This window comes from Hydra vulgaris, chromosome 02 (assembly GCF_038396675.1).
Source record: "Hydra vulgaris chromosome 02, alternate assembly HydraT2T_AEP".
NCBI classification, from domain to species: Eukaryota; Metazoa; Cnidaria; class Hydrozoa; order Anthoathecata; family Hydridae; genus Hydra; species Hydra vulgaris.
The window spans coordinates 18325264-18350642 of NC_088921.1; the positions used below are offsets into that span (position 1 = coordinate 18325264).

Sequence of the window (25379 nt, forward strand, 5' to 3'; positions counted from 1 at the left end):
GAAGACCTAAAAGATTTCCATAAATAAAAGAAGAAAATAGGAACTCCAGTAGTCATTTCTAAAATATTTTTAGATGAGGAAGATACAATATAAAAAATAGCTATAAAACATAAAAATAAAAAAAAGTATATAAAAAAATTATTTTCTACGTAACCTTTTAATAAAAATAAAAATTAAACATAATTATAAACTTGAATTATATAAATGTTACATATGTACATTTAATATATATATATATATGTGTAATACTCATAAATAATGTGTAATACTCATAAATAATGTACAATAAATCAAAATCAATTGGACAGAAACTGGACAAACTTTAAATTATGCTTTAATTTTAATTAATTTAAAATTTTTTGATCTTTATTTTCGATAATAACAGATGGCAAATAAAGTTTTGCTGTAACATCGACTAAAATTTTTAGGAAATTATATTTAAGTGGCTTTTTTTTGGGGGCTACAAATGGGTTTCTGTTTTTTTTTTTTTAAATTCGAAGTTTTAAAAGATATACAAATATATAAATACGTTGCGAGGCTTGGGCTTTAAAGCGGTAAAGACAAAACTTCTGATCCACATTTTTCCAAATAGATTTTACCCGGTTTTGTAACAAGTGGTCAAGCATTGTCATGATGGAAAAATATGTTCTCGTGTCTCGTGGTTGCATTTTCTCATAATTGCTCTTTAAATTTATATGTATAAAATTGTATTCAATATATATATATATATATATATATATATATATATATATATATATATATATATATATATATATATATATATATATATATATATATATATATATAAAATTGTATAATTGTATAAGTGATATTTTGAGAAACGAATCACTATTTTTTGTAAATAATAAAAAAGTATGTCCATTTCTACAAACTGTGTTACACTCTATATTAGAGTCAATGCCTATTTGCGACAATTCAAAATTAGCAGTTAAATACTTTTTGCATTCACTATAAAACCCAAACTTTGTTTTTGGCCCCATGATAGCAAAAAAAAGTTTAATTTTTATTAATAAAATATAATATATTTAAATAATGGTAAAAATAATGACATTAAAATTCTCTTCAATAATGCGAGTGTATCGCATTATTGAAGCTTAAAAAATTATCTAATTAGAGTATATTAATAAGGTGTCTGAGTATGTTTTTTTTTCAATGATATTTGGCAGGTTGTAAGAAAAAAGGTTATTAAAGGTGAGAGAATATATTAGAAAAATGAACTAGCATTTCTTCGATATATACTTGATGTCCAAACAACAACAAAATTTGACCTAATTGGAGGAGAGTTTTAAAGTGTCTGAGTATGCTTTTTTTTCAATGAAGTTTGGCAGGTAGTAAGAAAAAAGGTTTTTAAAGTTGAGAGAACATATTAGAAAAATGAACCAGCACTCCTTCGATATATACTTGATGTTCAAAAAACAAGCAATTTTTTAACAACAATAAATTCATAAAAAACAAAATTTTAACTCAAAGAAATCCATGTAAAATTAAAGGTCCATAATTCTAGTATTCAAAAAATATCTATGTTGATACATATTTCTAAAAAATAAAAGAGCAAAACAAGTTCATACCATGCAACTTTTCAACTAACTTGAAAAAGCGTTTATGTTTGTAAATCAGCTTAAAGCGGACATTATTTAAATCAAAAGTTCATCTAACATTATTTAGATAAGTTTTGACAAAATTTTTTTATCTTTATTTCTCTAAATGATTGACTTAATTCTTTTATAATTAGTATGTTTAGCAATATTTGGATTTCTCAAAATAATACACTATTCTTTTTTTGGTATAATCAAATATAATTAGTTTTTCATAATTTTTAGTTTTTTAGAAGACTTGTTTTTAGGAAATACAACATTTAAAAATACATAAATATTTTCTTTTAATATTTTTCATAAAGTTTGGAGTATAAAATGAAGCATGAATAAAATGCTTTTATATTTCATGAATAAAATTTTGATATTCATCATAACATGAAATAATTTAAAATAAAGTAACCAATTGCCACAAAAGACAAGATTAAGGAATTCCTTTAACAACTATTATGTCTTTAAAAGTCATTAAAATTTAAACAGCCAAATAAAATACAGTAAGGATGTATGTTTTAAGCAAATGTCCTAGTTTTTTGTTTTTCAGAAACATTTGTTCTGTAATGTTTTCTGCTGATATTGCCACTCACTGAATGTTTATTCTGGGTAGTTATGCTGAGTGAACCTTCTGAAAACTTAGGGGTCGTCCATAAAGTACGTACGCCAAAAATTTTGAAATTTGACACCCCCTCTGCCCTGTTGCCATGCATACTTTTAAGTCTCCACCCCTCTTAAAAAGTATGTACGTTTTTCAAATACCATCCTCTCTAACTTTTTTTTTCAGTTAAAAAGTTTATTGAAAAAAAAAGGTCGAGGAGTTACCTTAGATACTTTATACGACCCCAAAGCCCTTTGTTTGCGGCACAGGATCCCAACTTAAAAAAGGTATTCAAATCTATACAAATTTATTAATATTTTCGCTTGCCTGAGCGGTTAATGTTATGTACTTAGTCGGCGGAGACCGATTCCTGGTTATGTCCTGTTATACTGTTTTTTGTTTTAACAACGAATCAAATAAAAATAAAGTATACTTAAGATGGACATTTTTTGGCAGTGATGATTTGCTCAAGTGATGAATTGCTCAATTTTTTCTCACAAAGATCTTAGTAGTGATGAATTGCTAAATGTTTACGTGGCCAAACTCAAAATGTCAATGAATCTCTAAATGGCATGGTTTGGACTTGCGCTCCCAAAAGAGTACATGTGGAAAGAACAGTTGTTGAGATTGCTTTGGCCTTTGGAATGTTTTGCGTGGATATTTTACAAAAAAAGTTCTCTAAATGTAGATTATGTACGCGTTAAACAGAATGAGATAAAAAGTACAGCTGCCACAAAAGGAGGAAAAAGCTGAGAGCTATAAAAAAGGCTTTATTGACCAACATAACGAAGCAGTAACCCACCATCTTAGATTTTTATCATACTTTGTAAAAATGGTCACCTATATAACACAGACTAGATTGGAAAATTTTAGCGCTGATATTAAATGGGTTTTGGAGATAATGTTACTTTAAAACCAGCTAGTTTTAGCAGTTTTTTTGTTTGGCGGCCATTTTGATTTTACTATAGGTTTTGTTTTACGAGTTACTGTTCAACTTAAACATGTGATTACGCTGAAAATTAGCACCAGTATAGTTTTTAAGACGAGGAATCAGAATATGATATTTGTTTTCAATAAAAAAATTTAACAAAAAATAACAAAAAAACAAAAAAATTATTAAAAGTAGTGTTTTGTTTACAACTTTAAACTTAAAACTTACAACTTTAAACTTAAAACTTACAACTTGTAACAACTTTTTTATGGTTAAAATATAAGATTATTATAAAAATTTAACAACTATATGCAGCCTCGGAATTTTATATATTTAACTATATAAAATTACGAATTTTATAACTATATATTTTCTCGGAAAATTAAAAAATATAAATACCCTAATGAAAATTCTGAATGTTTTAACCCTAATGAAATTATTAATTATTTCTTCAATAAATTGCTTCTCTATTAGCAGGTTCATCAGTATCCTTCATGATGAACCTACCGGTGGAGAAACTATTTGTTGAAGAAAAAATTAGATAAGAATTTTTACTCATTTATTATTGCTCTGTTCTTTAAGAACATTGAGCACACAATTTGTAGAATAAACTAACAAATATATATATATATATATACATATATATATATATATATATATATATATATATATATATATATATATATATATATATATATATATATATATATATATATATATATATACTTGAAACAGCAAGATACACAGCTGAAAAAGCTGAATATGATACAAAGTATATATACTTGAAACAGCAAGATACACAGCCAAACAAATAGGTAATAAGAACTTAGAAAAAATTATCAGGTGAATTTTACAAGATCAACAATTGGCATATGATATCAATAAAAACATTGACAAAGAAATAAAAAAAATGTCTCCAGAAGTGGGACTTGCTTTTCTATTAAATTATGGTTTTACTAAATCTCAGTACATGGCGATAAGATTGGAAAGTAAAGAGAGAGGTGCAAATATTTATCAGCTTTACAGCGATATTATGGTTTTAAAAAATTATATATATATATATATATATATATATATATATATATATATATATATATATATATATATATATATATATATATATATATATGCAACACACACAAATACAAAAAAGTTGGTCTTTTAATCTTTTCAAGAATACCATCACCAATAGGTTGTGAATAATAGAATTTATTTCCAACAAATTATCTCAAATCTTTAGCAAAATTTTTTTATATATTTTATTATCAATTTCTTCAAAATATTAATATAGAATCAGGGACGAGGAGTCCCAAAAAGGACTCAGGATTTAAAAGTCACAAAAAGATTACTTCAACCTAGTTTTTGGTATCCAAGAGCTCTAAAATTATAAATAAGTTTATGAAGTACTAATAGGAAAAAATTAAGATCTTTAGGTTAGAGGAACAACCATTGTTTGAATCTGGAGTCCTTAGGTATAATACTGGTAAGGACTACAGGCTTAAAAACAATAAGCTTCAAGTCACTAAATCTCATAAACATTTTTTTCTTATAGCAGATCATAAGTCAACAAACATGTTTAGAGCTTCTGGACACTACAGACTTGGAAAAAGTAGAGATCTAAAGCCAGAGTCCATTTGGGACTCCGCATCCCTGTATAGTATTTTATACAATATTTTAAATATATAAACATTTTAGAATTGTATAAAAATATTATTTTTAATAATTGTTTATTAAAATTTAATACTAAATGTACTGTATATTAAAATGATAATAGTGCAATTTAACAAATAATACAGGGTGCAGCAATTGAATCTCCGGTCAAAATTAACACTTATGTATCAAAAATAATTCCTAGAAGCTATTTCAAAAATCGCGGACACAAGTTCATTTTGATAACTGACCATGGACTTTCCAACAGGACTCAGCACTATGAACACAAAGCTCGGGTGAATTATGATTGGTTAAGGGCAAATTTTGTCTAATTTCTTTAAACAATCGCTGTCAAATTCACCAGATACAATCCCATGGATTTCTTCATTTGGGGTATTCTAGAAGACAATATATGTTCTAAAAATGTAAAAGTTTGGACTCGTTAAAAACAGTCTTTTGTCAAAAATGGGCTAAAATACCTCAAGTTCACATCCACCAAGTATGTGATTGATTTAATATTAGACTTGATGAAAATAAAGGTAAAGGAAGACATACCAAAAAATGAAATTTCATTTTTAAATTTTAACTTTTTTACAATGCTTTGTTTAGGAAACGTATAATTATTTTTTGTAATAAAAAATTGAGAACATATTTATTTAGTTCGTTTGCTGCATCCTGTATAACATGTAATTTAATATATTTATAATATGTAATCAAAACTTTCAAGTTGGGGTTTTATAAAATGTTTACAAGTTGCAGCATCGGAAACAATTGGAATTGCTGCAGTAAAGTTTAATAAATAATTTTCTAATATACAAAAAGTTAAGATTTGTTTTATCTCATATAATATACAAAACTTAAGAAAAAAATATACTTGGTAATATATAATATATTTCACCACTTCTATGGCTTTGTTTATTAGTATTTTATTCATTATCCGAACTATCATAATCATAGTTCAGATAATGAATATAATTCTAATAAACATAGCTCAACTATTTTTTTATTATAAAGTATAGCATCTAAAAGGTTGTCACATTGTACATTACACATCTAAAAGGTAGTTATGTACTATACCAAAAGCTTCCATTTCACAATAAATATCCTGTTTTATGTCATCATAATAAGGCATGGTGGATAATTCTGTTTTGAGGAATTTTAATGCATCCTTTACTTCTAAATGTGAACAATTACCAGCAATAAAGTCCATAAAGCTTCTGACTAACGTGATAGTATCAGGAGCATTTGCTATAACTTTCTCTAATTCTACTTTCTTTTTTTGGTCTAACATTATACACCTCTAAAAAAAAATCATTAACAATACATAGTTATAATTTATATATTGTATATAATTATACAATATATAAATTATAAAGTTACATTAAATATCTTAATGTTTAATTAAACAAAAAAAAAGTCTTTTAATCGCGTGTTCAACTTTCAGCTAAAAATACTGATACTTATTAAATTATTGGTTGTGGTTTTTAACTTTTGAAACTTTATAAAACTAAAAACAAAAACCAAAACCCAACCTTCTGATAAACAGCAGTCTAAAATACATGGATAAAATATTTCGCTATTTTAGTACCGGTTTTGTCTAATTGTGAAATTTAGGTGTAATTTTCAACAAACAGATATCTAATGAAAGGTGGTGGCAAGGTAAATAAACTTTTATTTAACATATATTATATTAGATATTAGACTGTTTTAGTACCGGTTTTGGCCCATTGTTAGATTGTGACATAACTTTTGGCAAACAGATGTCTACTAAAAAAGCAAAGCGATGTCAAGTTAAATAAATCTATATTTTATAGAATATTTAAATATTTTTCTTACTTTTTCGAACAAAATAACCAATAAAAATAAGCCATATAAATACAAATAAAAAAAAATACATGATTTCTATTTTTCAAAGTTGTGAAAATAAAATAAAAATAGTTTTATAATAAAATTAATTTATAATAAAATTAAATTTTAAATGCTGCAGTACACATTGCTATACATTACAACTGCTCTTTATCGGCGCACAAAGGGCCAGTAGGTGGACAAAATGGGAAAAATTTTAGTTGTCTAATCTTGAAAACCTATTTAATTTTAGTATCTACATATATTAGGAGAAATCTATTGATAATTTATTTATATTTAATCCCTTAGTTACCAGGACTCTAAGCATTTGAATATTGAGATAAAATAAAAAAATATAAAAATTATAAATAAGTAATTAACGGTGACATCAACGTTGTGTTATATTTCAATTACATCTACGTTTTTGAAACAAAAAATACATTACATACAAGTACATGTTATTCTAGAGTATTTAGAGATAAGAAAAACCAATGTGTGAAATAAATTTGTCATAGCATGTTATCTCAGTTATACTTTGAAAATCACAGATTAAAAAAAAAAATTTCTTAAGAAACTTATTTTTTGCCGCACAATAACTAATAATTACAACAATTTGCCATGTGTTGTCTTATATTTATTTGAGCTATATGGTGCTTCAATCGAGTTTTAATTGATTGCTCGTCCCCTTAAATCCCCGTTCAGATTTTATGTATGTTTTAACTTGGTTGCTATGGTACTAAATTTTGCATAGCAACAACTCATTTTTACATTAACGTTGTTTTAACAGTATTTTACTTGCGCTAAATACACAATATTGGGGGTATGTATTAAAATGAGATTCAGAATTCTTATGAGGATAACTTTTTTTGGTTACTATGGATACCTTACTTTGCATAACATAGCAACAACATATTTTCGGTAGTTGTTAGTAATTTAATTACTAACACTGACAGTAATTTAATTACTTTTAATTTTAATTACTAACACTTGTAGTAACTTAATTACTAACAAGTATTAGTAGTCCAGGCGGCATATATATTATAACATTTTACTTTTAAATACAAAATACTTGTTACAATAATTATTTAGATATGGTTTTGTTAAACTTAGACATTCATAATTTTCTCCAAAAAAACAATCTTACTATTTCAAAACAAAATATTACTGAAGATATATTAAAATTTATTCAGCCAAAATTTGCTGATTTTAAAGACGTTGATTTTAGACATGCTGTTCAACGATTTGTTTACTTGTATAAAAAAAAGTGGAAATCTGCAAACTATACTGTGAAAAATTTTGAAAAGAAGTTTGTGAACTGGCTTAATGAATATTTAATTGTCAGAAAAAAAAGATTCAGACTGATTTTATGAACAAAATGGGACTTGTTGTTGATTTCCCTAAAAGTGGTGGTTCTGGAACAAGTAATGATGGCAATACCTCAAGGCGTGCTTTTGCAGCATATGAACAAACAGCTGAAATTCTGGGTATTGACCAAAACCTTATATTCAGATTTTACATTATCTTGGTAACGCTCTCTTCAGGATATGAAATAGACTGCTTAAAGTTCAAGGATTATTGTTTTGAAACTTTTAGACTATATGTGTCCCTTTATCCATGGTATTACATGGCTCAATCAGTTCACAAAGTATTGATACATGGACATGACATAATTAAAAGCCTTACATTACCCATCGGACTTATGTCAGAGGAAGCTCAAGAGGCTAGAAATAAAGACTTTAAATCTTATCGCGAAAATTTCAGCCGAAAAACATCCAGAAAAGCAACAAATACTGATCTTATCAATAGACTCCTAGTTTCCAGTGATCCTGTTATTTCATCATTGCGTAAATCAACATCACACCAAATCATAAAGCATTTCCTTCAGATGTTTTACAATTACTTAAACAATCTTCAAACGATATTATTGTTTTATAATTTTTTGATGTAATTTAAAATTGATAACGTTTTCTTGCACTATTTTTTGCTTTTATTATTCCTAAAATATTATTTACCTAAATACTCAATTTTTATTCAATATAGGTGGGTCAAAAATCCGATAAGATATTCAAATATCAATTTACCACTTTGTAACTAAGGAAAGTATCCGGTAACTAAGCAATATAAGTATCCATAACAACTAAATTTAAAAAATTATCACTTTTGTAAGAAGTGTGATCTCATATTGGTACTCATGCCAAATTTAGTGAATATAGCACTTATAAAATATCTGCAGATAACAAAAGTAGGTTGTTGCTAAGCAAAATAAAGGTATCCATAGCAACGAAATAAAAAAATATTACCTTCATAAAAAGCGCACACATCATATTAGTACTCATACTAATTTTAGTGAATATAGCTCTAATATTAAATTAGTTATGAATTTTGTCCAGTAAAAGTGCATTCTGGCCCACTGTGCGGCGGTTTGGATATTAATATCTGTTTTATCATTTCTTTTAAAAAATATATATATACAAAACTTTAACTAAATGAATCCTTTAATCATGTTAAGATAAAACCATTTCGATTTCATCGAAATTTTAAGTATTTTACTTTTTATATTCTTTATTTATTTTTATTTAAAGAATCACACTGTATCATAATTATATAAAAATATATAAATATGTATTTATATACTAATTATCATTTATATAAAAATATATAAAACATATTTATTAGTTAAATATCATTTATATAAAAATATATAATAATCATGAGCTATTCCAGACTGTTTTCAACAGCACTGACTTTATTTGGGTGCCGCCAAAAAAATAGTTCACATATTGAGAAACTCTGTTTCTGCTAAATTTACTAACGGTAGGCGCCATAATATAAAAATTCATATAAAAATATATAATATATATTCAAATATTAAATATTGTATATATAAATATATTAAATTATTAAAATTATTAATTTAATATATTTTTAAAATAATATAAATTTCAATCAAATATATATGTTATGACTTGGTTACTTGTGGTTCTCTATTTTCTAGATAAATTGTACGTATAACTTTAAACAGAATAGTATAAAATACTATTAAAAATTGATAACAATATAATTTTTTTACTTAACGTTTTTTTTTTTTAAATATTTCTTTATATATATACAACTGTTCCATCAAAGACCTGCAAAAATAACTTATTTATTGATTTTTATACTTACTGGCATATGCATATAACATTATTTAGGTAGATTTTTTACATTTGTATAAAACATTTGTTTAATAATATACTATTTACATATGCTATGCGCAATCGGTATAAAAGGTTCGTAACATGATTTGTGTTTTACTTAAATTTATATCCTTAACAGCCCAAGAGTTTGGTACGCTGTAATAAGTGTTGTTTTCGAGGGTTTAAATCCACCTCTTCGCATTATACATTTTTTAATTTTTAAAATCTTATATAATCTTATATATAAAAATTTTTCTCATTTAACACTATGTTTCATTAATAAAGACTCATCAGAAATTTCTGATGAGTCTTTCTTAATGAAACACAGTGTTAAGTTTTAAAGTCTTTGGTCATTTTAAAAGTATCGATTCTTATACATAGTAATGTCACATACTGCATACATTTGTGTGTAAAATATATGCCTTGAAACTTTAAAACATCCTTGATTGCAATTTATGTTTCTTATTGCTTTAATAAACAACGTAATTACTATTTGTTTTTAGTTGTAAAATTTAAAATAGGTTTAAAAAAAACTTAAATGTGATACACACACACACACACACACACACACACACACACACACACACACACACACACACACACACACACACACACACACACAGTTTGTTGTCAAATTTTATACGAACTGAGGATTATTAAACTAAATGAATAAAAAAAAAACAAGGAACATTATAAATTTAAAGTTTAATGAAATGTTAAATATGTTCGAAACAGCTAAAAAAATAACAAAAAACTTACATTTATATTACTTTAACATAATATCAAAAAACTTTTTTTGTGTGTGTTTTTATATTTGCCTATAAAAGATAAGATAATCATAGAAAAATACATTTTCGCTTCAAATTTGGTTTTATCACCTAAGCTAATTTTGTTTATGGTTAGAGGATATTTAGCGGTTAGCATTGTTAGCAAAGTTTTTACGCATTAGCAAAACATTTACGCAATGCGAAATTTAATAGTCTTAATTAAAAAAACTAAGGGAATGTCCATAAATTACGAAACACAAACTTTCGCAAATAAACAAAACAAAAAAGATCAAAAGTTTTCCCTTGCGTAGTCTTATTTAAACAAAAAGTCAAAGTAGGGCAATTAAATTTGAAGAAAATATACGCGTTAAAGAGTATATTATCTCCTTCTTCTGTTTTTTAAATATAAATTGCATTTGCTTAATTTATAGACGATCCCTAAGTAATTTATGGAAGGTCGCAAATTAAAAATGACGCATTGGCGGTCTCTAAAGTATCCATTTTTTAAAGGTTTACGATCTTTAGCGGTAGACCGCGGGCCATAGCATAAAAAAATGCTTTGATGTTAACTTTCATGGTGCAGTCGTAAGATCTAAAAAATGCCGATGTAAATAAGCGTTTTAGGTTGTGAAAATTCTTAAATAAAATTTTCTCAATTCAAAGACCCGCAGTTCTTGACTTATCGTGCTTTGAATAACCATTAAAACGATCTATCGAATTTTTGTTTACTAAATTAAAAAAAAAAGTTTTCCCCATAATGTGTTTATATTCATAACTACCAATAAAGTTACGCTTTACAAAGATCAGTTCACTTTCTAGCGCATATGCGCTAGAAAGTGAACTGATCTTTGTAAAGCGCTAAATCTTGCTTGTAAATCTAGCGCTAATCCTGACATGCGCGCATGTCAGGATTAGCGCTAGATTCATAAGCCATTTAATGATGACTCCTGTATCACGATTCAACCTAAATCACTCATACGGTTGCGCCATACACTAATCGACATCAAATCGCCCATATAGTTGCATTTCGTTTATTATTTCTTTACTTGGCAGTTTAAAAAAGTAATTCTGCACCTTTTATTTTTGCAAGACTTAAGTGTTGCAAAAACCACTTTTATAGCATTTATATTGAAGATTTCTATTATTTTGTTCAAAACATTATGTTATTAATGAATAATAGTAAACAAACTATTTAGCTAAGTTATGTACTGTCCATAATCCAAGTTCCTCCTTTTTATATTGGCTACCTAATGTTGCCAATAAGAAAAGGATGAAATTGGATTATGGGCAATATAACGATCCTGAGCGCAAACCAAAACTTGCCATGCATGGTCCATGCATGGGATTCATTGGTTGATGACCGACACCACCACGCTAGTGATGCCGTTCACCAACCAATGCACAGTGGGAAATTACATGGCCAAAAATCTAAAAAGTGACTTACATTAAACATTATGTCTAAAAATTACACTAAAAATTCATCACAAAAATGATAAATTTTAGCTTTGATGAAGAATTAAAAAAATGTTCTAATTTGTACCTTTTCCATATTTTGATATTATTTAGACTATAATGTCTACTAACTAACGTGAGAAATGTGGCTGCGATCATCCGCGATCTTGAGCGCAAACAAATTTTGAAAAATTTATGTTTTTTAAAGAAATAAAAAACTTCTTTAAATAAATACAATTTTCTTCATTCATTACTAAAAGTAAAAAATAAAGCTACTTTAAAGTTTTTTTTAAAGTAAATTTGTTTTCGTGCTGTTATTGAAAGGAAAAAAGTTAATATTTTATTTTAATTTCATGTGCTTATGATTTTAAAAAACATAATTAATTTAAGAAATAATAATTCTAAAGTGCATTTTTAATGTCTTACTAATTAACCAAAAACAACATTTTCTACATTATTTCGATTAGTTCACAATAGTTGTGAACTATTGTGAAATAATGTAGGAAATCAATTCAAGTAAAGTTGAGCAATGTTTTCAGATTTCGGAAAATACTTTTGATAATGTAAATAGTGAGTTTGAATACGTTATTACTAGGATTCAAGTCAAAGAACAAAACAAATTTATTAAGAAAAAAATTTAAAACTAGGGAGTTTAGTCAATTTTTTATTTTATTTATGGGAGTTTAATTTTTATATTTTCAAAATGGTTTCAACCACTTCTGTAGCTTATTTAGTTCCAAAGATATTCGTGTTTTAATATTTTCAAATCATATACATTCAGGCTTGTAGCCAGAATATTTTGAAGGGGGAGCTCTTTTTTTAAAGGCGTTAAAATGGTATAAAATTGCATTTATTACGACAGCATGTTAATTGGAAAATCAAATTAAATAAAATACAATAAAATACTGTAGTAAAATGTTTTATTGTATGTACAATTATCATTGTCGTATGACTAAGAATAGCAGCTCCATTCTTCTTGGATGTTGTTTGATAAATAGTTTTGTGATTTCTATTTTTTCTAATGCTTCGACCTTATCACTATACACATGTATTAATGTAAGTGCTCCAAAACGCTCATCCTTCATGGATGCTCTAACATAATTTGACAATCTTCGAAGTGCAGATGCATATCGCTTGCATTCACAAGAGGTTACTGGAAGTATACATTGAATGCATAAAAGAATATGTATATTTGGAAGAGCTTGCTTTAAACGATTTAAACGTTGTTTATTTAACGTTGTTTCAACGATAAATCAACGTTGACAAATAAACTTTATTATAACAAAACCGTCCGTTGAATTTGATGCTTAAAAGTAAAAATAGTTCAAACAAAAAAGTAATAAAGCAATATTTTAGGGTAGTGGGACGTCAGAGCGAAAAGTTTAAAAGCGCAAGAACGTGAGAGCGAAAAGTTTTAAAGCGAAAGAACGCTAAAGCGAAAAGTTTAAAAGCGAAAACCGGGAAATCGAGTATCGTGATAATTCAGCAACAACAACATCAACAACAACAATGTTATTATTAAGATAATTTTTTGTGATTTTGTTATTATTTCAATGTTATATTATAGATTATTTGGCGTTTGTATTTTTTTTAATTGTTTTATTTTTTTTTTATATATATATATTTCTATATTTATAATTATTTATATATTTGGTATTCTAGCTGAGAGTTATAGTTACAGTTAGAGTTTATTAGATTAAATAAATAAAAAACTTATTGTTTATAGTTTGAAATTATTTATTTATTTGGTATTTTAGCTGAGAGTAATAGTTACAGTGCGACAAAAAGGTATAAGATCTTCCATAAAAATTAATTTTGCACTACAAGTTATCCGATAAAAAATAGACACAATAATTTCTTATTGTTATTATTTCATTTTAATTTCTTCTTTGATATTTATACATTACATTTCAAGCAAAAGATTGTTTCTTTGTTTAAATAAAAATTGTTCTTAAAATTTAAAAGATGGATATTAATAATGTGCTTTTATTTTGATTAGGTATGGTGAGTTAGGCTGATTACCCTTGATGCTTCTAGAAATGATTAGATAGCTAAACCTCAAGAATTGATGTTTAAATTTTTAGTCATAAACTAAAAACCAGGGCAAATAAATTAACACAACATGTTTAAAAAAGAGACATATGAAGGTTAGTTTTTAATATAAATTATTATCTAGTAAATAATAATATCTACAAATATTCCTATTTAAGTAAATTAAGGCAAACTTTTATCAGTTTATGTTTATCAAGTTGATCACTTATGCTTAGGCTTATGATCTGTTATAAGAAATAATGTTCTCTTTATAAAATTATTTTTAAACTAATGTATGCACTGACTATTTTAGTCCTAAAGTTAATATTTTTTCTTGCTATTTAATATGTATTTGCGGATTGGTTGGGTTACATACAGTGGAGAAAATAGAATTAGCCTCACCATGTACTGATCAAATGTTTTGTAACTCTGTAAGCAAGTTTGTGCGGTGCATCTTTTGTATCCACACACATATAATTATTGTTACAAACAACAACTTTTTAGATTATAATATAGCATAATTAAATTGCGGTACATTTGATAAAACCATAAAGTGTATAATACTTGATAACAAATGTGGTAACAAATAGATTTAGCTTCATCAATAATTATTTTCAGTTTACTTGTATATTTTGATCTGGTAATACACATTTGTGACTTATTTTTTTATTATTATTTGTAAATTAAACAGAGACTGTGAAACCAGTGCTCATAAAGTTTTTAATATTTGGTTTTTAATACCATAATTTGAAATGAAATATGGTAAGCTTAAAACGAATGAAGAATTAGCAGTAATTAAAGCATACAAAGATACAGACTTATCTAATTGAGAAATTGCAAAGAAAATTAAAAGATCTCCAAAAGTGGTTAATAATTACTTCAAGATTGGCGTTAATTATGGAACTTATAAGGGAAGTGGTAGCAAACGTAAAATTGATAATCGTACTAAATGAGTTATTGTATGTCAACATTACTGGCACAATCTTCGAAAAGAGAAAGAAACTCGGATAAGTTTTAACTTTGGTTGTGAAACTGTTATGGCTTGGGGAACTTTTTCCTTTGCTGGAAAACTCCCAATGGCATAGATTTCAACAAATATCAATTCACAGGACTACATTGACTTAATAGAAATAAGTTTGCCTGAACATGGTGAGGAATTGATGGGTGAAAATTTCACTTTTCAACAAGATAATGCTGCTATCCATAATTCAAAACTTACAAAAGCTTTCTTTAGAGAAAAAAATATTCACGTATTGGAATGGCACGCATGTCTGGACTACATGCGTGTCATTCCATTACATTTCTTGACCTATTTGAAAATCTATGGGGAATAGTTTCTAGAATAGTTTATAATAATGGTAAGCAATTTGAATCCACTTTGGAGCTGAAAACTCATATCAGACAAGCTTGGAATGAAATACATATTAAAACAATCCAAAAACTTGTGACTAGTATTTGTCAAGTCGCATATTTGAAGTCATTAAAAAATCAGGAAGCAATACTAAATATTAAATAAGCGAAAAAACAAAATATTTTCTGTACTTTCTTGTATATAACGTAAATGAGGCTAGTTCTATTTTCTCCACAAATGGAATACTTTTAATTTTTTTTCCATTTGTAATTAATTAAACATACCAATTTATAAACTTTTTAGTTGTAGTATAAGATAATGAGAAATCAAGTAGACTTAATAATTGTTTCACTGCCATTTTTGTTAAATTGAAAAAAAAATAAAGGTGAGACTAATTCTATTTTCTCCGCTGTATTGTTCTTTGCTGATTTTATACAAAAATATTGTAGATGTATGTATTTGAAGTTTTATGCTTTTTTTAAGGGTAGTTTTTGGGCAAATGTTGATAAATTTTAATGTTCTTAAGTAATACTTAATTTTGCGTTTATTTTTGAGATTCCTTGCACTCAGTAATAATGCGCTTTGAATATGCATTATGGTTTTTTGAGTCTTTTATTTAGGTGAAATTTCTCTATTTAAGCCAATATGCCAATTTTATGTAAAGAATAAAAGGTTAAAAAACTAGTTGATATTTTAATTCATATGATGTTTAATAAATTATTCTTGTTCAGAACAGAAGTGACAAAACTTATTATATTAAAGCTTTTAAACTTATGAACCTGTTTTTAAATTAGCTTTATACAAAAAAATAAATTGAACATAGAAAAAAAAAATGTTTACAATAAATAACCCTTGAAGTATAAATGCCAAATTGGTAGTGTGCAAAGACCTTTTGCTTACAATAATTGTGCTAAATTTCAGCCTTTGAATATATTGTCAACTTATGATATGTTTTTAAATTTATAAGCATACATCAATGCAAAAATCTCTATAAATATCTATAAATATCTTATCTCTATAAATCCTAAATCCATCCTTGTTTGGAACACTTTCGCCATATTTTGGGAGGATCTTCTAGTGATGCCCTTTACCTTTAAAACAAGGTGCAAAAATGAATTGTTTTTGCACCTTGACCTGCTCTTGCAGCAAACAAGGAGCTGCTGTTGCAGCCAACCTCCAACCATTATAACATTATCGTAATGTTGCTTCTCTTTCTATTTTTTATAAATACTACAACGGACACTGCTCTAAAGAGCTAGCATCTCTTGTGCCATCTACTAAAATTTATTCTTGTGTTACTCATCATTCAATAAATTCTAATTGTTTTACTATGACTGTTCCTAAGTGCTCCCAAAATTCTTATTCGTCTAGTTTTTTTTCCTTAAACTTTTTTTTTCACTTGCTTCATCTTGTTTTCCTGATTCATATAATTCACAATCTATTAATTTTTCTGTTATTTGTTATCTTGCTCTATGAGTTTTATCTTTTCTGTAATAGTAGTTGCTTGCAGCCTTGTTGGAAATAAAGATGTTAAAAAAAAACAACATTTTCAATGTTAGCCGAACGTATTGTATTAGCTGGGATGTTATGCATTTTACACTTTCTTTTGTAAAAAAATTCTTTTTTTAGTAATAAAAAAATTAACAATACAATAAACTAAGTAAATGATATAAAATTTCCAGAGAAGTAAACTAAAATTAGATTCATGCAGCCTGCAGTAATTTATGTTTTAAAAACTATTTTATCTAGTTCAAAAACATATAACAGGATACTGAACATCAAACAAATAAGATAATAAAGGCTATTACCAACTAATTTGTAGAAAAAATAATTAAATATATATGCTAAATAATGCAAATGAAGACTTTACTATACTTTACTATACTTAGGTCTACTAAACTTTACTATACTTAGGTCACAAACAGTTCATAACATAACTATTAACAATAACAAATCATTTAGTTAAAGCATAAAAAGTGAATAAGTTTCTCACCAGTCAATCATTACAATTGAAACTTGTTAAACTAATTAGCCAAGCACACTTTGTAAGCCTTTTTCCTTTAAGCAGAATCTTTTTCAAAAAAGATTCTGCTTAAAGGAAAAAGGCTTACAAAGTGTGCTTGGCTAATTAGTGACTTTGAGCCAAGTGTGCTTGGCTAATTAGTAATTTTAATGACTGATTTTTTAATTTTACATGCAAACGATCCAAAAAACATTACGCAGAATAATTTTTGGATTATTGGCATGTTTTTATACTACAATAAAACGCATAATGCAGAAATGCCTTCAAAAAATCTTTTAGACATCAACCAAGAAGAACCCACCCAGTTACACTACCTCCTGTAAAGTGAACTATAAATAATTTTGACACAAAAATATTTCTGAAATTAAACAAGTGGAAAAAAAAGACACTATGCAGCTTTCTGTTTAAGGAACAAATCAAATCAAAACAACATCATAAAAAAATAGCCAAACAAAAAACCTAAAAGGTACAGCAACATATTTCAAGTGTAACAACATTGATCAAGATAACGCCATACATAATGGTCACAATATAAGTCTCTATATTATATAGGGTTGCTAGATGTCCCGATTTTACGAAGGAGAATTCTGCGCCAAATATGTAAAAATATTTTTTTTACTTAGTTCTCCTTTGTAAAACCGGGACGTCTGGCAACCCTAATATTATAGAGACTTACATTGTGATTTTTGACTTATAAATTATAAGTCAAAAATTAGGCTTTATAAATGCAACATATAAAAATCATTTTTGACATAGGCTTTGAGTTATTATTCATTTTACTAAAGTGTATGTCTGATAACAACATTATTTTCAACACAAATACTAAAAAATTCACTTTATCTCAATAAATAATTTACCAGTAAATATAACTGGCCGATATGATGGCACATAAAAGAGAACCATTTCTAAGTAACTTAATTTTTTGTGTGGAGATACCATAAAAACTTCACCTCGTATCATTGGTATCTCAACCATTACACTTTGTTTTTTAGCAAAATTCTAAACAATTCAATTTTGCCATACTCTACCTTCTATAAAGTATAAACTTCATGAACTTATTTCTGAAATTGACTCACTTCAATTGTATCACCTTTAAGATGACACAATTCAAAGAAAAAAATCCAGTCTTTATTAATAATTATTCCGCTCCTAAATGATGCTAAAATTTATATTAGCCAAAGCCCCATGGAGAGTTTGATGCTTTTAATTGATTTCTCTAATTCAATAAAAATACCTAGTCTTCTGTCCACTTATTCTTGTCTAGAATATATGACCTTTGAAAATTAGCAATTTTAATATAAATAGTCAATTGCGTTTTTCTTTTTAAATAGAAACTCATTTATATAAAAATGTTACCGATGTTATAAAACTTTTTTCTCGCTTAACCCATCCCATTGGCTTTTAACTTTTTTGCTTTCCCGACCCTCGCTTTTAAAACTTTCGCTCTTAAAAGTTTCGCTTTAAAGACACCGAACCATATTTTAGTATATATGTGTGAAATTTTAAATTTTGAATTTTCAAAAACGTTTTATTTAGTATTCAAATTTCTACTTGTTCTTAAGACAAAATAATTTAATAGCTTATTTAAGAAACTGGCGAAAATGCCACTCTAATGTTCTAGCTCTGGCAGAATCATCTTCTAGTAGTGAAGAAGAGAAAGTCGAAAAAAATAATGACAATTCAAAGTTTACACAAAATATTAGTTAAGTAGAAGAAGTCGAAAATTCGGAAAGAAACAGCTTTTTGTATACCAGTCACAAGATCAAAATAACAGTATTGACCACAACACTTGCTTTCGACAGTAACTGATTTTGGAGCCTGAAGCAAAGTTCTTTTATCTTTCAGTGAAGATAAGGAAAAAGGAAACAAAGTACCAAAATTATATAATGTTGATAAGTTCTCGATGGCTGAAGGCAACATGTTATTAATTATTTTTTAGTGAATTTTTGTTTAATTTTATTAGGTTTGTAAAAAAATTCAACCAAAGTTGTTTTGTGAAACTATTTTAAATTATAGAGTTTCAAAAGAGAGTGTTATATTTTCTTACTGATATAAGAAATCCCAAAAGACAGTGACAAAGTCTGATTATAATAGTGAATTTATAAGCCAAATAAGTTTTATTTTGTCCGTAGCTAAATTTGTTGAAGTGGACAAGATATTAGATGACAAAAAAAAAACACAATCATCAGGAGTGAGTTTTAATAAGTATTTTATTAAATAGTTATATCATTTAGTTTCAGAACTTTTTTTAATTTTATGTCTACAGCTTTATGTCCAAACTTATAAAAACTTATAACTGTTAACCATTGTTCTAATGTTATAAAAACTAATAACAATAATACTATAACTTATAAACTCTTGTTATAAAAACATTAGAACAATGGCTTCTTATTTGGTAGTATAATTTCAATGGTTTAAGGGCAATTAATGTTAAATGTCTACAGTTTCATTTTTATTAATATGATTATAATACATTATGAGCAAGGTTAGGCAACTTTTACAACCAGATGCTATTCCTGGAGTTAACTTGTTATTCAGATCAGAACTGAATATTTTTTTCTTGTTATACTAACAGAAGTTTACCAGACTATATGGTGCTATGAAAAGTATACCTTTATAAGATATATAAAACTTTTTTATTTTTATTTACAGCTTCTTTTATTGAATACGATGAAGCGACTGAAACTTTAATTGATGGCATTTTGTCTGACTTCTTAAAATATGCTCCATTTTAAAAAGGTGGCAGAAAAGAAAGGAAATTAGATTGATTGTTATAAATATTTACATATATTTCAATAAGGAAATATTTTCTTGTTGTCTACTAATATTTTGTTTTCAGACTATATGGTGCTATGAAAGGTATACCTTTATAAGATATATAAAACTTTTTTATTTTTATTTACAGCTTCTTTTATTGAATACGATGAAGCAACTGAAACTTTAATTGATGGCATTTTGTCTGACTTCTTAAAATACGCTCCATTTTAAAAAAGTGGCAGAAAAGAAAGGAAATTAGATTGATTGTTATAAATATTTACATATATTTCAATAAGGAAATATTTTCTTGTTGTCTACTAATATTTTGTTTTCAGTGTTAATTCAACATTACCAAAAAAAAATTTCAGTTATGAAAAAACGTAGGATTGAGTTGATGTTTTAAGTAAAATAAGAAAAGCTCAACTGATATAATATTTTTATTTTTGATAAGAACAAAAATACTAATGATGTGGTATTAAAAATTGGTATTAATATTAATGTTTATTAGATGAAGATGTGTAAAAAATAAGTTACAAGTTATTGTTTGGTCTTTAAAATTGTTTGAATGATAATTTATTATTTATTAAGATGTTTTATTTTTTAATTTTTGTTGCTTTTATATTTTTAATCAAACTAAGTTATTGTTGTGTGATATTTTATAATAAACTTTATATTATATTTTGTATTAATAATAAATATTATATATTTTTGTTCAATATTCCATATTACTTTTAGGTAGTTAATTATGTTTTAGCAACCTGGGGTTCTTTCATTATTTTCCTTTGATGCCTTGAATTATTTAAACATAATGTATTCAGAACTATGCAGAATAATAGAATAATAAATATATTCATAAAAATGAATTTAAAATATAAAAATTTCTAAAATAAAGAAAAACTTATCTTTGCTAATAATGTTTACTAATATTATTGTTTAGCAAGTATCATGGTTATAAAATGTCAAGATTTAGCAAGTTTAACTAGGCCTGTTAGAACATTTATATTATGGTTTCTTCATTTTTTTATTAGTTCATATAATATTTTCAAAATCAAGTATGTGGAAAAGAGCTGTTTGGAATGAAGATTTACAAGGAGAAGAAGGTGTAATTCCACCTAATTGGATTTGTAATAAAACTGTTTATTGGCCTCTAGGTACCAAAGCATTGACTGCACTAAAATGCTGAGAAGAATTGGCTTCCATTTTCCACAAATTTCCAAGTTTCCACAAATCAAAACTAAATTCTCTTCAGGTATTACATCTATATATTACAATTATTATTTTTTAAATAATTTTGTTAGGAAGAGTTATTTTGTTGATACAAATTATATAACTGTTCATATAACTATTCATATAACTATTTTAATTCCACAGAAAGCAAACAGGATTGTGAAAAATTTGACTTTGCAACTACAAAAGAAAAATGTTTTAATGAGAATGTCTATTTACGAAAAAGAAAAAATAAACAAAGATAATTTCCGTAGCAGGTATTATTTTTATAATCTTTGGTTTCATAAATTTCAATTTTTATACCTAAAAATAAAAATGTTTTTGTAATTTATACCATAAGTTAGTAATTCTATTTTATAGGTTCAGTTATCAAAGATTTAGATGAAGTGTCAATGCACCTGACCTCCAGTTGTTCATAGATCAAATCTATAGGTATATATATATATATATATATATATATATATATATATATATATATATATATATATATATATATATATATATATATATATATATATATATCAGGGATGCAGAGTCCCAAAAAGGACTCCGGATTTGAAAGTCACAAAAAGATTACTTTATCCTAGTTTTTGGTATCCAGGAGCTCTAAAAATATAAATAAGTTTATGGACTACTATTAGGAAAAAAATTAAGACTTTTAGGTTAGAGGAACAATTGTTTTTTGAGTCCAGAGTCCTTAGGTATAATGGCGGCAAGGACTCCGGGCTTAAAAACAATAAGTTTTAACAATTATGTTCAAAGCTTCTGGACACTACAGACTTAGAAAAAGTAGATATATAAAGCCGGAGTCCTTTTGGGACTCCGCTTATATATATATATATATATATATATATATATATATATATATATATATATATATATATATATATATATATATATATATATATATATATATATATATATATATATATATATATATATAGATATATATATATATATATATATATATATATATATATATATATATATATATATATATATATATATAGATATATATATATATATATATATATATATATATATATATATAGATATAGATATATATATATATAAATATATATATATATTTTTTTTTTGTTATTGTTGTTGTTATTCACCTCCTCAAGGCCAAGAAGGCCACTGCAGATGAGGAGGCTACTTAATAGTGGTTATAACCCTCTCTCAACTCTATAACTCTGAAACATGAACCTCGACGAACAAGGCCGCTGCGCGGATAAACAAGTTGATATATATATATATATATCAACTTGTTGAAACAAGTTGATATATATATATATATATATATATATATATATATATATATGTATATATATATATATATATATAAGTTTAATTTTGCAGTGAGCATATATTCAACAAGAGTGCTCGATGAATGATATCAGAGCTATATAATTGATTTTTTGACAAGATTTAATAAAAAATGCATGTATTTTTTTACCTAATGGTTGCTAAACGCATGAAACTTTTAGTAGTAAAAAATCATATTGTTATTTTTATTTAGTCTCGTCAAAAAAAAAAAAAATATATATATATATATATATATATATATATATATATATATATATATATATATATATGTATACATATATATATATAAACAACTTTTAAATGTATTCTACAAAATAGAATACATTTTAAAGTTGTTTATATATATATATATATATATATATATATATATATATATATATATATATATATATATATATATATATATATATATATATATATATATATATATATATATATAAACATATAGCACTATATATATATAGTGCTCAATGTTCTTAAAAGAACAGAGCAATTATGTATCAGTAAAAAATCACTTAACAAAATTTTTTTTTCATTTTACATTGTGTTTCATCAATAAAGACTCATCAGAAATGCTTTTACACTGTGTTTCATCAATAAAGACTCATCATTTCTGATGAGTCTTTATTGATGAAACTCAGTGTAAAATGAAAAAATTATTTTGTTAATTGATTTCCTACTAATATATACCCCCTTTCCCCCAAAGCTGTCATATAAGCATTTAAGTTGTACATTTAGCAAGTTTTGAACTATAGTTGGCTAATTGCAAATATTGAGGACCTTTTTTTTGTGTGTGTGTTTCTAGTTGGCAAAAAATACGTACAATCCCCCCTCCCTTCCCCATAAGAGACCACTTCGGGACGGCCCTGTCTAACAGTTAAATTACCTTTTTAAAATTCAGAGTTTTTTCGAAAAAATGTTATGGCCTCCACGGATATGAAGAGCAAAGGTGGAAAAATATACTTAGAAACACTAATTTATATGGGTTTGTAAATGGAATACCTTTATAAGTTGTAACACCTTTCCATTCATTATATTTTTTTCAAGTATGCCTTTGTTGATTTTTTTTTAAATATATTTTTTTATTTACAGCTCCTTCTATTGTATTCAATGGAGCAAAAGAAACCTCGGTTAATGGAATATTGTTTGATTTTCTAAAATACGCTCCATTTCAAAAAGGTGATGGAAAAGAGACGAAATTTGTGTAGATTTTATTCAATTATATGTAGATTATATTCAATTATTTGTAGATCTTATTCAATTATATGTAAATATATGTAATATTTAAATATATTTTTCAGTAAAACAACTTTTATCTCTTGCTTTAATAATACTATTTTAATTAAACTAAATTGAAAAAGTTCTAAATAGTCTAAGTATAGACTATGAGTAGATTCAATATCTGTAATATACCTTAGTAACGTAATAGAGAAGTGCAACAGCACTATTGGACATGCGTACTACGTTTTGATGGTGATCTCAGTTTTTATCAACGGTTTCTGTGATTACAAAACGTTTTGTAACAGCCGGTTTAACGTTGATAAATCAACGTTAAAAACACTGTCATTCTCAACGTTGTTTCAACGTAAATTCAACGTTATTGTAACGTTTTTTTGAGTCGAATCAACTTTGATATAACGTTTGAACCTAACGTTAATTTAACGTTGATAAATCAACGTTGAAAAAAATTTTCATTCTAAACGTTATATTAACGTAAATTCAACGTTAGGTTCCAACGTAAGTTCAACGTCATTTCAACGTTATTTGCCGGCTGGGATATATATATATATATATATATATATATATATATATATATATATATATATACATATATATATATATAGTATAGTATTTACATTAGGGTGTGTCATAAAACAACATTTTTTGAAAATGTCTGATAAAACCCCCTAAATGTGTTTTATGTTATAAATTAATATGAAATTTAAAAAATTTTTAAATAAAAAAAAATTTTTAAGGGTCGCTCAAGACCCTTAAACACCAGATAATTCCCTACTACTTTGAAAATATATATATAAAAAAAATATATATATATATATACAAAATTTACATTTTCAAACAATTTATTTAGTGTTTGCAGCATTGCTATATCTTAAAAATTGTTGATTTAATCGTGTTCCTGATTGTCTTAAAAATTCTGAAATGCCTGAATGATATTTGCAAATTTTTGCATCATGATGCTGTCGTGTAATCGCATCTAAACCAAAAGTTTAAATCAAATTTGAAAAAAATTGAACTGCAGAAATTAAACCAAATAATATAAAGTACATAAATAAATAACAAATATATATAATACATAAATGACTGACGGGGATAAACAAAATATATTTCCTGTAAAAAAAAAAAAAATTTAAAAAAATGCATAAAACCATTCTTACCAACTATCGTATAATACAGGGTGTATGTGTTTAATGAACCACCTGAGACATTAATACAGACCCCAGCGCCCTCGCTCATTAATAACTTTCCAATAGCAAAAGCCAATTTATACGGAGTATTACCAGCACAACGACTAAGAGGATTCATCTATTATAAATTAAATACAAAATACTTGAGAGCCGCTCGCAAAACACGTTACATATTTCGAGAAAAGACGGTCATTGACTTTGTCTTACTT

General features: G+C 26.1%; 2 long non-coding RNA genes across 5 annotated transcripts; one reads left to right on the forward strand and one right to left on the reverse strand.

Annotated features, from left to right (window-relative positions):
* Positions 1-5599: 5599 nt before the first annotated feature.
* On the reverse strand, positions 5600-10677 carry LOC136076427 (uncharacterized). Its single transcript, XR_010636261.1, has 2 exons — positions 10567-10677; positions 5600-6086 (listed from the first exon to the last, which is right to left on the reverse strand). It is a non-coding gene; the product is annotated as an uncharacterized LOC136076427 (long non-coding RNA).
* A 2711-nt stretch (positions 10678-13388) lies between these two features.
* On the forward strand, positions 13389-24053 carry LOC136076801 (uncharacterized). Of its 4 annotated transcripts, XR_010636595.1 has the most exons (7): positions 13389-13537; positions 13784-13814; positions 14026-14173; positions 20084-21437; positions 21560-21672; positions 21776-21847; positions 23837-24053. It is a non-coding gene; the product is annotated as an uncharacterized LOC136076801 (long non-coding RNA). The 4 variants fall into 4 exon arrangements; XR_010636594.1 differs by lacking the exon at positions 13389-13537 and having other exon boundaries at positions 13549-13814; XR_010636596.1 differs by lacking the exon at positions 13389-13537 and having other exon boundaries at positions 13561-13814; positions 21217-21437.
* The last annotated feature ends 1326 nt before the right edge of the window (positions 24054-25379 follow it).